Below are 16,278 nucleotides of genomic sequence, written 5' to 3'. Positions count from 1 at the left end.
AACCAAGAGCGTTCCTCGCAGAACTGAGAGGTGCTCGTGGTTGGTGGTTGAGGCGGCACAGAGCGCGGGCCCGATCCCAGCTCAGCGCACGGGCAGATCCAAAAGCTCTGCCGAAGGACAGCAGTGGTTCCAAGCGTCCCCACAAGCTCTGTTACAGACAGGGAATTTTGGAGCTGCCTGGGTTTGCAACACTGGGCTCATGGCTCGTCCCCTTGTGCAGAGTCCCACAGTTCAGGGGCTGGAAAGCTCAGCCTCCGACAGGACCTCCCTCCCTGTCCGCCTGAGCCGCTCGTCCCGCTCCAACCCATGGCAAGCACAGGCTTTTACTTTCTCCTGTGTGACACTGCTGGGACAAAAAAAAAAAAAACAAACCATTTGGAACATTCTCAGATGAGATAAATGCCTGTTCAGGCACCAGAATAGAGAGTTCTGTTTTCAAAAATCCTTATTAACAGAGTGCTGAGAGCCGTGCAATTTTCAAAATCCAGCTCTTGTTTAAGTGAATTAATGGATGCTGAGTAACTGCTCAGTCTGAGCTCAGGACTGTGTGCTGAGGTTTTCAGCTTCTGCCCAATACTAAACACTGCAGTACCTTCACTGGACTGACTCATAGCAGCAGCAAAAAGTAAACAAGCAGTTGGAAAAGGAAAGCACAACCCCAAAGAGCTTTGTTCATCTTCTCTGGACTATCTACCTTGAAATATCATCCTCTCCCACAACTCGTGCTTCATTCGTAGCCCTCAATCATCACAGCTCCCTTCACAGTCTCCATTAAAAACAGCACTTTCATTTATTCAATACAAAAAAAATCAGCCCAACGAGATCGTTTTACTCAGCGTTTCCCCTCTTGTCTCCCTGGAACTAAAACCCAACCACAGCAGACTCTTGCTACAACCCGGGTTCCTGCCTCTGTATGTCTGTTACACTAGCTGACTTCAGAGCCACGGGTGCCCCAAGCTGACTGATTTTCTACCCGCTTGGCAAAACCTGCTTTCCTCCCAGTCCCTCACAGACACAGCAGGGGTCATTTCGGCGTGGATCTCAAGCCACACAAGGTGTGTTGCCACGGAAACACGAAACCAACCGAAACAGGCAATGAACATTCACAAGTCCCCTGGTCCTTCCTTCACCTCTCCCTGCTTTTCCAAGATGGGGAAAACAAGCCGCCAGGATGATTCAGCCAAGCATGGATACCTAGACAGGCGCTCCTCTCTCCTCCCAGCTCATCAAGAAGGTCTCCAAACTTGCTTTTAGACAAGTCTACATCAAGAAAGCACAGAGCAGCACCCATGGAGGACTCGATGAAATGCACTCTGTCCATCACAACCCAGTCCCGGCATTTCCTGGAGGCAGGACATTCACCTAAGTCTGCAAAGCACAAGGCTCCAGCACCTCACCACACCCTCCCCTGTGCGGCCACCACGCACCTGGGTGCCTACACATCTGGTCCCGTGAGTTTTTAGGGTCTTGGGTGTAAGAAAGGACATTTACATCCTTAAAGCTTCCTTCGAATTATAGGGATATAGTTTCAATCTTATAGGAGCATATTCGCGCTCGTGTCACGACCTGGTTATTGAAGTCGTTAGAAATGCCTCTGCCCAAATTAAGGTGCAAACAAGACCATCTGCCAGTGGCAAAATAATGGGTTTTATTTGATAGTAAATATGAGAGAGAGAGGGGAAAAAAAGAGAGAAATAAAAGAAGAGAAAGAAACATCAAATACGTGTGTAAAAGATAAATTTCACTTACACTAAGATTCCCTGTGTAAATCACATGAGAAATCCAGAGGCCACTGAGCGCAGTGGGGCTGTCCCCAGCAGTTGCAGTGTCACCACCCTCACAGCAGTGAAGCCTGTTGTGCTTTTAGACATTTCAAAATTTCTCATTTTCTTCCCTTTTGAACGACACCACTGGAAAGCGTCACTCAAACTCAATTTCTCAATTCAAAGTCTTTGTACAAATGCACAGCTAAAGAAAGCAACAAAAGTGACATAACTAAGCCAATAAAAGATTGCTTGATCTGTTTTTATGCTGTGTGATTCTAGGTCATGTTAAATCACTGGTTTCTTATTATCAAAAACATACAAAAGCCCAAAAATTACTTCTCTCCTCCTGCCTACTCCCTGCTAGCTGATTGCCCCATCTTGGTTTATTTTCAACCAGCTTTGAATAAAGCAGGGTCTAGCCCAAAAGCGTTTGAATATCTAAAAATACCATTATTTTCCCTCAAGACTGAGTAAATGGCAAACCAAATAGCGTTTCTCAAAACCGTGCATTGCCTCCACAGAAATGGCAGATTACAGTTTCAAAGTGCATCAAAACCATGAGCTATTACAACCCCCCCGGATCTGCAGCAAATAAGGGGTTTGGGGTGGGTTCAGCACTTTTCAGCACCAAGCAGTTGAGCAGGTAACACTTTGTGCTCTCTGCTCTGTGGTGGTAGCAGAGAGCACCAGCTCTCCCTTTAAACAGCGACTTGCCCACTGTGGCATCTCCTGTGCCACTCCTCACTGCTGTCCCCACAAAGACAAACAGAAATTGACAACACCTAACCTCTCTCCGGGGTTCAATCAACTGAAAAATCAGGGCTCCACATTGGTAGATACTAATTGCTCGTTTAGTTCAGGGGAATATTTTTCTGCAATATGCACATAAGAGATTTTCAGGGTTGTATGATTTTTAATGCAAGCTAGTCTCAACCTACGATGTTTGTTTTACTCTCAAATAAGCAACTGCAGGAAGACAGAATTAAAACAAATCAAAAAGGACAACAAAGAGAACTCTTGATTCCCTCCACAAGTTGTTTTTCACTTGTAATAATGTTTAAGTACCTAATGGCTGTTGATTACCTCCCCTCTTTATCATCAGTTGATCAACATGCAGCTCCTACTACATCAAATTACCTTAAAATGATAAAAATCAACAGAGTGTGTTGTTTCCCCCCATTAGAATGTATGAAATCATACTTGAGAACGATACCAGAGTAACTGTGGAAGACACAGGAGATGGCTGCTCAGCACAGAGGCTGACAGTACTCATTTTGATTCTAGTCATGTTTTGAAAAGTCCTTGGACCAAACTTCTCAAGAGCAAAAAAGTAGTTGGACCGAGTTTTTCAGCCTGACTTCCTCCTCTGTTTCGCTAAGCTCTGAAGCGAGACAGGATGTGTTTTTACACATATCGTTCAGATTTAAGTATTTCCATTAAGTAAATGAGATATAAATACAATGATGTTAGGAAACTCACTGCAAAACACACAACAACCAAATTTCTTGGTGTTTTAGCCGCAAAGCAGCTGCAGCATTGCAGACCTCATTTTGGTATCAGATAAACTGACCGTAACTAATTTAGTTATTATGCTAACTCTTCTACTTTAACTAGCTCACAGGAATAGAGAAGGAGCACAACTCAAACTGGAACTTTGCTGGCAGTGCCTTCTATCAAACTGGAAAGGGAGGGTATCCCTATTAATGGGACTTTGTGACAAATACATGTTCTTACATAGCTGACAAAATACAGAGACGCGTTCCAAATTACATTAAGGTTGTGACAAACTAAAAAAAAGAGAAAGTAATACCCAGGACACCTTCAGCTCCCTTGTGGGGTTCAGCAACGCGGCACGCTCTGTGAACACGGTTCTGATGTGACAAAGGGACAGCTCTAAAATAAAAAAATCCTTCTACCAGTGATCTTCAAGGCAAAAAAACGGAAGGCACTAAACTGTAAACATCCACTTTCCCTAACACACCAGAGCTTTCTCTTTTTCTCTCTCTCTCAGGGAAAGAGCGGCATCAGCATGTGCCTGGCTCTGCCTTGTGCTCACCACAGCACGCATGAGACACATGGCTGGTGTCAAACACACCCTTGGAGATGAAGCCCTGAATTTCTCCATTGCTTTTGTATTCCAGAATGTACTAGCTAATAGCTAATGTACTAGATCAATAAACAGCACACTACTCGAGGACTGGTTTCCTTTAGAGTTTGCAGTTCAGTATCAGATGATCTGGCTGACCTGCAGAAACCCGTGCAGATGCCAAGCAAGCGTTTTTCCAAGACTGCTGGTTGTTCATCAGAACCAGAGCGCAGTTATTGCCATCCGTTCCGTGTTTTGAAGCCCATCTGATGAAAAGAATATAACCATGGAGATTTTTTAATATACCTCAACAGCATGTATTGCATTCTGTTGTTTCAACAAAGCCACAGAGAAGCGTCGTGGACATCACACAGGCACATACCTTAGGTCTCAGGGACAGCTACCTATGTCTTTTTTTAATAAACACTGATTATCTTAGGAGAAAATTTGAAATTAACTTAAGATGTTGTTTACAGGCAGCCATTACGTTTTTATTTCCCCAGGCTTGTGATTTAATCAACTGTCACCCACGGACCTTATTAGATAAGGCATGAAAACCTCCGTCACACAGTTCCTGTGCTGCGCTGCCACTTCTGCAACTCAGAGCCCACGTGGCAACAAAGCCTTGCCCAGGGTCACTAAACCCAGGGCAGTTTTACAGCCGAGCCAGGGCAGGGTTACAGCAGATACACCATGGGAAGCAGCCTGAACTGCCAGACAAGAGTTCTCCTAGGAGCTCTCCTGCTCCCAGACTTGCTCCGTCTGCCTGGCCAGAGTCTGGTCAGAGATAATGTCCCCAGACCAGCTCGCCAAGCCCACCTCAGTCTCCACAACCGCTCAGCCAAAAGGGAAGCAGAGTAATAGAAACCAGCAAGAGCACAGATGACATAGGAGCCGTGAACCGTGCCAAGATGTTTGCAAGCACAGAGTCCTCATCGCTCCATCATCCCGACTCCGAGCTGGTCCTTGTTCCACGATACGCTGCGGGCCTTGCCTTTGGTGTCCCAGCCAGGTTATTTTGGCAGGACTGGCTCTGGCTCAATGCCAAGGCATCACACAGCCCCCAAGATCAAGGCAGAATGATAATTGCTTTCCTGCCACGCAGTACCAGTTCAACAAAATACCCACACAGACGTAATTCCTGCTTTTTTCTTCCACACAGAAAGGAGCAAAATGACCAAGTAGATCCCGTGTGAGACTTTGCGTAGATTGTTAAAGACTTTGCCTTCTGTTTTGCTTTTTTAAAGTTATTCTTTGTAGCAAAAACAACATCGCCTATGTCAACAGACAATCGCCAAAAGCAACCAGCTGCACAATTCTTGCCAATTTCTTTTTTGTTTTCAACAACATTCTTCAGACGTTACCTTGCTAAATGTGACATTCAGTCCCACTTACTGAATACTACAATTAAAGAGCTGCTGAACTCAAGGACCAGGCATTAAATGGGAAGGTACACTTCTTCCCAAGTATAAACAACTCTTCCCACACACCTCTCCTGCGAGAGCTGTCCTGACGCATTAAAACCCAAAGAAAAAATAAAAAGTAACATCAGTTCCAACACCAGCATCATCTGCTCAACATGGAGGGAAGAAAAATTAGATGGAAAATGCAAACAGACATTTTGACAAGACACGGTGTGTTAGACACCAAAACTATTCCTGCAATGCCAGGGCAGGCAGAAAACGCGCTGTTGGCTCTTGTCCTCCCAGTTTGCAAGCTTGGAAATTAATTAATAATGGACTGGGAAAGGTAATAGGTAATTAAAGACGTAAGTATAAAATCTTTAAAGTATCTTAATATGTTTAAAGCAGCAGCCAGGCACTGTATGCTGCACATCTGCTTTATTTGTGCTATAAAACTGGAGGGGGGGTGGTGAGAGTAGAAGGTGAGGTGTGGGGTCAGGGCAGGCAGGGGCAGGTGCTGCTGTTTGGTGTTTTACAAGTCCATCTCTAATCATTCCAGTGAGGAAGCTCTTGTGCACTTGCACCAAAACCAGCTAATGGATTTGATCTGTGGGGCTCTGGAAAGTATTGGTCAGCCTGGAGGCCAGTGCTTAAGGGCTGGGATTTTCCCATCAAAGGTCCTGAGCCCCACGCTTCCTACCTGGGTTTCCCCAGGTTCCTCACCACTCCTTATTTTCTCCACGTTCACTAATAAACCACTGCACCAAAATGCTGGGAGAACTTGCAGGGACCCATTTGCAGGCCCCCATTTTTGCTTAAGGCTGGCCAGGCTTACTTCAACAAAGACCAAACGTTCACTTGAAACATCACAGGTTGAAACCTGGAAATTTCTTAGGGAAATGACAAGCTGTGTAGTCCCAGGGAAGAAAAACTCCATTAAAAGCTGCCATATCAGGCAAGCCAGAAACTGGAACTCCTGTCCCTTCTATCCCAGGTTACAAAAGCACATTTACATCCCAAACGTTCTGTGGAAAATCTGACGGCTCCACAAAGTATTTCAACTCAAACAAAATGACAGATAAAGAGACTTCTAACGACACAAGCTTGGGGAACTTTTGAAGGGCTTATGAGAGGCTGTAAAAGAGACAGAAGAAAGCTTTATGGCTCGGAGGGATGACATCTACAGCTTTTCTGATGCCTCAAGTACAAGACGACACGTCCTTTCAGAAGTGACCAAATCAGCAGCCTAGTTTAACCCATCAACCAGAACCACGGGGTTTTTAATCTGACAAGTGGCAATGCTTTATTTGACTGATGTTAGGTTTTACCTCCTAGTTTTGGCAGGATGCAGATTAAATAAATCTAGACTCAGTCTCAAGTTCATTGCAGCTAATGACTTTGAACTTAAGGGTCCGTTAACACTAAATCGCTATCATTATGCAATCATGCTAAATTACCAGGGGAAGCAGAAGGTACCTCAGAAGAAAGAATTGCACCAGTTCATGCCAAGAAAACCGGACATCGGTGAATATTGTTGGACTGTTCTCTGCAACACCAGGTTTCTGGCCCAGACAAACATGTTTCTCATCTACTGTTGTTATCTCCTGCCAATATAAATCCAGCCAAACTGGCTCCGTCTAATTCTCACTCAATATGCCCTCGCAGAAACAAACACATAAAAGTGAAGTCTTTATCAAGTCGAAGTTCTGCATGATGCAGAGCAACTCTCCCCCTTGCTTGCTCGAGGGAATTATCTCACCATTTTTGATACTTGCCTTTTATCACCAATTTTAGACTCTCTGCTTACAGAGGAAGGACAGATGAAGTAAGGACTAACCTAACAGATTCCCCGATACAGCCATAATCGCTTGAATTCCCTGGAATCTGGACTTTTGCAAGATGGCATGAAGAGCAGTTTCATTCACGACACCAGGAATGCTGACTTTTTTTTCACTGAAATGAAAGTTTCACACACAGATCTTAGAAGAAGCTGAAAATCTTGTGCACCAGGAGAGGAACACAGCATATTTTGCCCTCGGATGGGTGCAGTTGGACAGAGAGCATCACGTGACTTACTCAAAATAATGCTCAAAAGAAACACAGCACAAGAAACGCTATGCACAAAACTGAAAAGGCTCAATCAATGCCTAGAATACATCTTCAGGACATTGGTACAAATTGTATTGCAGGATTTACAAAACACTAAATTAAAGCAGATGCATCAATCAGTTGCAAACGTACACAGCACATGACTGTGGATGCACTGAATGAAGGGCAAAGGCTGAGCCTTAGGTGAGATCACGGAAGTCTTACTCTCCCCATCTCAACCGTGTTCTCCTGAAGCTGAATCTTTGGATTATGACAAATAAGAAAATATTGAAGCCCTGTCCATACCACTGAATAACAAAGGATATATTTTTATTATACTTTGTTAAGTAGACTCATGACCAGAAGCTTTCCATCATTAAAAAGAGTAATAAGTGAATCCTTTGTGGATAAAACAACCCAGGCACAACAAGAGACAAACAGAAAACAGCAAGTTCAATAAAATTACCTCCTCATGGTCTTTTAGATCTATTTTTTCCTTAGTGTTTAAAAAAAAATAGATTAGGCTTGAGTTTCATATTCTTTGTCTCATTAAATCCTCCCAGAGCAGGTAGAATCGGCAGCACACAAATAACCCTACGCATGGCAACATCCCTTTGTGTTACTCCAATTATCCCATGGCCGAGACCACGGCAAGGATTCTGGGGACTCAGACCCCTTTTTTGAAACCACCACCCATGTCAGTAATTCGAACTTAAATGGCAACAAGCATTCCCTCCTCACAAAAGCTTAACTTGGGTGAAGTTAATAAGTATTTGCTTCAAATTTCTTGTAGGTGAGTGTTGGCCTCTTCCTACATGGACACATTCAGCGTGCTCTTTGCTGTGTTCTCACTAGCGGACTCCTGAGAGGCTTCAGAATCCCAAAGGTTTGAGAAATTCTGGATCCACATGCACCCTTCATCCTTGCCTGCGAGCTGCAGCCCAATGTTTCATCAGACAAGTTTTGATAGAAAACACAGTAGGGAGCGAGCACTGACATCACCTGCGGTGTCATCCCACTTTAATCCATTCAAACACCTCCCAGGACTCCATAATCATGGGAGATCACTGCTCACAGGGAAGTTTTCTGCTTGATAACTCTGCTGCCACTCTCCAGTGCCAGCTCTGTCTGTGCTCTGGCTGTGAGGGCTGCTGTGAAATTGTTGGTAAGTGGATGTAATACATTCTGGGACACGTACTATCGCTGCTTCTGTTTGTGGAGAGGCAAACACAATTTGTCTGCTGGAGTAACGCTTGGAAGACTTCCTGAAAAATCTAACAGCAATTAAGCTAATTTTACCCCTGCCAAGCAGATGCCAGAAATTAAAACTTGCAAGAATGACAGACTCATATGATAGCTAAAGACAGAAGAAAATTGCAAGATCCAAGATTATGATTCTCTTGCCTGTATAGAAGTGATTGTAATTATTGTTTGGTTCTCGACTATTCTGGGGCAGGCATCAAGGAAAGACATCTATCAAGACATTTGGATTCATTTAGGCACCCTGCTCAAAGGGGTAATAAACGCTGGGCTAAAAATACCATTGACATTTCAATATTAATAAAGATGTGCGCTCAAGTATCACTGTAGTGATCCTCCTGCAATAACTTTGCCGTGTCTCTGCTGACTGCTGGGTTGCCTTTACCTTCCAGCTGCCTGAAGGTGATCTGCACACTGTTGTAGCCTGAGCCCCTGGCTATCAAAAATCACCACTCGAGCCAATTCCAGAATAGAGAAGCATCTTCACTTCCCTGTTCCCGGAATCTGCGCTTTACATCAGTAATGTGCAAGTCTGTAAGAAATTAAAAACTGATTTAGCAAGAAGTTAAAGTGGCTGCTAACAAGCTCGAGATTACATAAGAGAAAGCAAAGATCCCAGTCCTATTTGGTGCTGAAAACAATTTCCAAATTGTTTTCATCTATGTTTTATTCAGCTTTCCCCAAGCTTAGAGGGAGCAGTTGGAGGACGCTACAGACACTAATTTGAAGACACATTCCTTGAGCACTATTAAAAAAATCCACAAACAACCTCTTAAAAATTTAATTTCACTGAGCCCTCTTACAATATTGGCCAGCACTCAGCAAATAACAAATACAGACACAAACACTCAACAGACCTGTCTCGCAACCCGGGCATTAAAAAAGGGCAAACATATCTTCACAGCTCCTCGTCTTTTTCCAGCTCTGCATGGTGAGCACGAGAGAGCAGGACAGACCTGACCCACCTGGAACGAAGGATCTCCCTTAAGGAGGAGGAGAAACAGAGTAGAAACCTCACTCCTCCCTTCCTGGATCCCAGCACCTTTGGCGATCGTTAGGAAATAATCACCGTGGAGCTTGACGCTGCCACTGCCAGGGTGTCACTTGTCCCCTACATCGGTGCCCTAATGAAGAAGCCTCTGGACTTAACACAGATTGAAGAGCTTCCAGAGCGGGGCTGACAAAAGCGCATTTATTCACCCTCACCTTATTTCAATCCCTGCCTTTCACAAATTCTCTGTAATCGTGGACGCGGGTTGGTTTCGGCTGTTGCTCTCACCCAGAGCTGTGAGCATATTAATAAAAATAAATAAGCCTGGCTCGCTGAAGGAGTCTTAAAGAGGTGGATGTCCAATTAAATTCCCAGGTTCCTTTGAAAATCCCAACATTTTTCACTGTCAGATGCCATTAGAATAAGAAAGGTCACGGGCAAAGAGGATCTTTTGTAATTCTCTGTGAAGAGCACAGACTGCAAGCAGACAGCGTCAGGGGACGCAGCAATGAATGCTTCCCAACAGGAATTCAAAGTTTGCTTTGCCAAAAACACACTCCATTGCTACGTCCATTTTGGTTATAAATTAGGTTGGAGAGAACAAGGAAAATTTTCGGTACGTTTTTGAAAACTTTCTCCTAGCTACTGTTCAAAACCAGGCCAGCACAGGTTGTACTTTAACTCTTGTGTTAATGAGCAGAAAGAGAGCACCGTTTCAGCACCTCTCGCCTGAAAACCAGGACAAGGATGGAAACAGAGACAGGAAGACAGATGTTTTGTGTTTCAACAGCTCCGAGAAATGCTTCATGCAACCTGATCAACAAAGCCCTGTGGGCTGCTTTTATAGCGTGGATCTATCTAGAAGGTTAAGTGAGAAAATTAGCTGCAAAAATATTACATATCAGTGCACTCTCACAGCGCAGCTTCCAAGGAGGATTATCCTAGGCCAAACAAACAAAAGGAGAGAATCCCATTAGCAACTGAAAACCCGGAGCCTTGGCGTGGGTGTCATTTGCATACATTACAATTGCACAGTGTTTAAAAACTGCAAATTGGATTTCGTTTTCCCCTGGCTACCTGCCCATTTTTCTTTAAATTGATTTATTAATGTCCACTGTTGCTTTGCAGTTTTATCCTTTTAGCAATAATAGATGTAATATATCACAAAACCAAATTTTTAAGAGTACATCATTAGAGTGATGTAGCACTGGTAATAAACCCCTTCACACTCGGATGAACTTAAATCAGTTTCTCTTTATTGATTTTTGGTCATAACATAATTTTAAAGTTCAACTTAGTTAATAAAAAAAAAGATTTGCGCTGCTGTTGTGTGGAAAACACCAGCGCTGTAAGTTTTCATGTCATCTGTTGCAAAGGCTCTTGTGGTTTTATATATTCCCTCAGAAGGTGGCTGGGCATTATACAGCCTGTCTTATCTCCTCTGCTGACCCGCATTTATCTGTCTGTTTTTATTGCCACACGACTCACCGCACAATAGATCTCTACCCAGCCACCATCCATCCCGGCACACGCAGTCACTTTGTCTTCCCAGCAGCTTTTTGAGTAATGGTCATTTGCATTTGACCAAACTCTCTCACTTCAAGGGGGGTTCTGCGTTGACAGCACCCTTTGCGCGACCGTGCTTCTTCCAGCACAAAAACAGTAATTCACCTTTTCCGCTTGGGGTTTAAAAGAAAAGGATATTTTAAAAATGTATTTGCGTGTTCGTTCATGTTTGGGTTGTTGTTTTTTGGGGTTTTTTTTTAGTACACTTTTTAATCTTTCAGAAAGCATGAAGCTAATGACAGCTGAGCTTAGGGATTTTTTGGTTGAAACTGCCTGATAAGGAAGCGCACGATTGAGCTGGGTGTATAATCACTTATGTCCTCTTCTCCTGGCCCCCAGAAAGGCAGGATAATGGTTGTGGTACAGGCTAAAGATGTGGTTTCACCACCATCACATCTCCAAAGGACAGGGGAGATGCTCCTGCTCCTCTGGCTACCAGCACATCTCCGTAGCATGAGGACCATGGACCAAAAGCAAGGACAAACCCCAACAAACAGGCCACAAATATCCCAGGCTGAGGTGTCAATCCTCTGAAGAACATGAACTCCTCAAACCCCTACGTTTTCTTACAGTCCCATCAAATAATTTTAGAAATAAAAGACATGAAAACCTACAAGTTCTCAACCTGCAAGCCTGAGTGCCAAGACACTACCCAAGTATTTTATTTGATTGGTTTTCCTTTTCTCTCATTTCATCTCCACAACGATCCCCTACAGACATAAAAAGAAGGCGATTGGTCTGGGAAGAGTTTATCAAATTGCTGAAGGCTGATAAAATACATAGTGGTTGGAAAGAAAGATAGGTGAGACTGCAACCCCAGATCAGTTCTAGAAGATGCTGTGCTCCAAACTTATCTGTCCAGCAGCTAACCTAATCCAACACAGCCTACAGATATCTCTATGCATTGGCTCGCTCCAGAAACTTCAAAGAAATGCACAAAAATGAGATCACTCGGAACTGGTGGCCAATAAGGAGCCTCTATGATTAATGAAGAGAGAACAGTTTGCTTCTGTCCCAGACAGTGAATTAGTCACACACACACTCATTCAACAAGGAACTTAGGGCTAGTCAAATCTGTATTTAGGGGCACATCACGTATAAAAGTTGTGTTCCTAAAAACCAAAGACGTGAGTAGGTGAATCACGGCGTAAATCTTACATGCTGACTACCAAAAAACGTTATTATTGTAACAATAAGGAAATTCTTACTTCAATACATTATCATTGGCTTTGGCTCAAGAAGAGTAATTCATTCCCCAGCAAGAAGTTATTTCTGGTTTTCTTTTGCTAAAAGGGCTGTTTGCGTATGTTCTTAATAAAAACGTGCCCTTGCATCCACCACACTGAACAGCTGCAGGTAGGATTCAGGTTCTCACCAGCCTATCCCCTGGCAAACAGGAAAACCCTGGGAGAGCAGAACACATAAAGCAAAACACGTTCTTATGACTAAGTTGCCTTGACTGGTTAAACAAAGACAAGAAAACAAGAAAGAGGCTTTAAGTTTTATAATTTTCATTCCCAGTCTGGGGTTTTTTGGGTTCTTTTGGGGTTTTTTTTATGGCTTTAAGATCCATTCCTCTAGCTCTGCCCTGGAAAGTTAGCATCAGTAGCTACTTCCAAGAAAAAATACTAGTCCTCTACCTGATACATAAAGTACAACAAGAATAAGCAGCTCTGATTTGGCCTGGGAAGGGATATACAAGGCACCAATTCAGAGCAGGACCAGCCTCCCAAAAGCAGAGGGGCATTTGTTTTCCAAACCCCGGGCTCGGCAGAGCATTCCCAAAGTGCCCTGCCAACATCCCCATCCCTTCTCCCTCTATTCCAAGCCAGCTGCTAATGAGGAAATCCATAACCTTTTTACAACAGATGCTGTGAAATATTCTTTCTTGATATTGTAATGGTGTATTGATTTTTAATTTCGAAATATGCAAACATGACATTTGCAATAGTGACTCCATATAAACAAAAGCTGCACTTTTTTACTTTTCGATCTGTAACGCATTTTGCAAGCATTTGCCATCAATAAGTAAGCGAAAAAACCCAAACCCTCACCGTGAGGGGTTCCTTGCCTGTAAAAATACTGCAGTTATGGATTTCACCCTGAATAAAACCTCTCATAAACAGCCAATATAAACAGCTGCATGTAATGAACTTGTGAAACCTCAAGGTTAATTTAATGCCGTGGTAATGGAGGTATTTCCAATGGGGCAGTACCTCTACCTTGACTCTACATTTCCTGTTATAATCCAATAGTATTTCTCAGGCTCCCAATCTCCCTTACTGGATGTATGTCCCTGTCTTTTCTTCCTTTGCAAGGGTAACGGTGGAAATACCGAAACAGATTCATCATTTGTACAAACAAGACTTAAGAAAAATACGTTTTCCATCTCTAAAAATTACTCTCATTCCTGATTCACTGAGAAACTGGGAAAGTAAAGAAGTGCAGTGCATCCACTTTCTGCCACAGGTCCTTACAGCTGGGGAGGAGGGAGACCTGGGGAGTCACTGGAGCCTCAGCAACACATTTTCCATTTAAAAAGAATGGTTGTGGCCATGCTGCGCAGCACAACCTGTGCCCGCTGGGAAGGTGATTTGAGGGAAACTACTGAAAGGGTCAGCCCGCCCCAAACCAAGTCCCAGTTGAAGCAGAAATGAGGGGTGTTCCGCATTGCTGGGAAACCACTGAGGGTACACACAGTCATCAAGACATTAGATGATATCAAGATTTCGTAGCAATGATCACGATCAGCTGACTCTGCCTGCTTTGGAGGGGCAAACATTTAAATTGCTTTTCGAGTTCCCTCACAATTATAAATGACTGAGCCCCTCTTCTGTTCTTCAGATACGTATAAATTTTACCTGTGCTGGCAAAACCAGCTCTGTACTATGGACAGATGGAGGAAACAACCACAGGGCACATCTCCATCTCAGACAAACCGGGATTCCTTTACTGACTTCAATGGAATGACATTGACTCACACCAGTTGAGACTCTGGTCTTGCATTTAGTTTTGAATTCATTACTAATAACTCAAAATATCATCCTGGAATTGATGTCCTGTAATAAAGCATCATCCCAAGAGTGCACACGCTGAGTGTCAAGGAGAGGGAAACAAAATACATCTTGCACAGACTTATGCCATGTTCATAATCATTATCTTAATTTTTAAGCAATTCAAAAGGAAAAAAAAATGCTGAATATTTCTTGGGATGCACCCTATAATCTTGCAACATATTTAGAATAGGAAATCAAAGCAGAGCTAAACTACCAATTGTGTCAGCAAAAACAGCCTTTCATGGCAAAATGACAATTTTCTGTCTTTGAAATCAGGCAAGAATGAAAAGTGGTTTGCTCTTTTATTGTGCAAACCAGCAAAAATACATTCCCCCCTGCAAGACTTTTTCCAAATTAAATATGTATTTCTTCTACTGTAAGCCTCTTTGAGATCAGTCATTTGGTAGCAAAAGATTAAAAAAACCCAGCATTTAACTAGACAAAGACAAATAATCAAGCCATCAGCATTTTGAGCAGCTACAGGTTTGTCCAAATATTTAGCAGGTTTATTTTTACCTCCTTCTAAACGCTCTCCTCGTGTGCAATTTTGACCCCATTACGTAAAACAGCACCAGACCTCAGCCCAGCTCGCCTCTTGGCAAGTCACTGTCCCTCCCCACAGGGCCCTTCGGAACGCTGCAAACCAAGAGGCATCAGCGTGCCACAAGCAATTTAAAATGAGGAGTGTGTTAGGTGACCTGGTAAATCCCTAATTCCAATCCCTGCCCAGAGCTTCTGTGACACTGGGACCATTTCGGTGCACACCTTTAGGCTTTCATGATTTAGCAGGAAATTTTGGTTTCTTTTTCCTTCCCAGGAAAATCCAAGTGATTCTGTATGAATGGAGACCTTCAAGCCCCACACTTCTCCAGGCACAGACCCTCAAGAGAAGCCGCAGGAAGAATCAAGTGCTTATGGGCAAGGGTTGCTTTGCATCCCACTGCCCTCTTTAGGCACCAGAGGCTTTAAGGCACACCCTAAATGCAAGAAATAAATGGGATGTTGCAGCAGGCCCCTTGTTAGAGAGTAGAAATGAGCCCAGACACAGACTCCTTGCTCATCACAGCATGAAAAGGGCCCTGGTTTGTTCCTCTTTACCCCTCAGCCATCCTGACTCCAACCATTCCCTGACTCTGCCTGCACCAAGCTCCTGCTGGAGGTTTCCCCTGCAGCCTCTGACTGCTGCTTATTTCCTGCTCAGCTCTGACTGCAGGGATCAGTTTGCAGCCTCTGACTGCAGGCTTTTCCCCAGCCAGACTGACTGCAGGTTCCAACAACAGGCTCCGACTGCACACCCAGACTGACCTCACTGCAGGGATTCTCTCTGCCCAGGATCCTTCTTCCTCATGATCCTCTCCGTCCCTCTTCCTCCAGGGTTCCTCTGGAATGATTCTCCCTCAGCAGCTCACCCACTCCCTTTTATCTCACTTACCTTTATTGGCTACAGCTGTGACTCATTAGGGCAAGGCTGGATTGTAATTAACACAGCTGTCACCTCTCAGGTGTGAGGTCACCTGTATTCCCTTCTCCTACGATGGGACACCCAGTTATTCACCCTGAGCAGTCCACGCTGCATCGGGTTCCTGTAAGACCCGAGCAACACCAGTCCTGCCCAAGTCGCTAGTCCGTGACAGTGCACAGCCGCGTGATAAAGCCAAGGTATAAACGAAAGCAAAATGACCTTATGCCGCTAGCTCAGCACAAGAGGCCACAAAAACTGGAGGGAACACACACCCCAGTGTTATCCTCTGCCCAAGGAATAGTAAGAAAAAGACGTGGCAAAATGAGACTCAAATTTTGTTGGCAGAGTCCTAGCACGGAGCTCTGAGGCGTCAATTAAACAATGATGGTAGGAGAGGCAGCGACTATGGCAAGAGGTGTGATAAATGAGATTGGATGGATGGATGGATGGATGTTTATCCTGGCCTCGGAGCAAGATACAAATCCATTAACGAAGCAGCAGTGGTGGATTTGCTGCCTCATCTGCCCCATTCTGGCTGGCACTGCTTCCATGACCAGTGGGCAATGCAGGAAGGGAATAGTGTGGAATACGGCTCTGCAA

At 44.0% G+C, this 16,278-nt stretch overlaps 1 protein-coding gene across 3 annotated transcripts in view; it reads right to left on the bottom strand.

Moving 5' to 3' along the window:
- The window catches only part of ERBB4 (erb-b2 receptor tyrosine kinase 4), a 552,534-nt gene that overhangs the window by 389,000 nt on the left and 147,256 nt on the right, over window positions 1-16,278 (bottom strand). For 2 of the 3 annotated variants that reach the window (XM_066189451.1, XM_066189448.1), the window contains exon 1: window positions 15,522-15,626. The exons of the other annotated variant lie outside the window; for it this stretch is intronic. The gene's annotated coding sequence lies outside the window, so the exon portion shown is untranslated. Of the gene's footprint in view, window positions 1-15,521; window positions 15,627-16,278 lie in introns of those variants that run through there. 3 annotated transcript variants of the gene reach the window in all.

The sequence above is a fragment of the Chamaea fasciata genome, unplaced genomic scaffold, assembly GCF_029207755.1.
Source record: "Chamaea fasciata isolate MVZ Bird 193981 ecotype frontalis unplaced genomic scaffold, bChaFas1.0.hap1 SCAF_8, whole genome shotgun sequence".
Taxonomy (NCBI): Eukaryota; Metazoa; Chordata; class Aves; order Passeriformes; family Sylviidae; genus Chamaea; species Chamaea fasciata.
The sequence above is the reverse complement of the archived record's forward strand: the minus strand, read 5'-3'. Positions and strand labels throughout refer to the sequence as shown.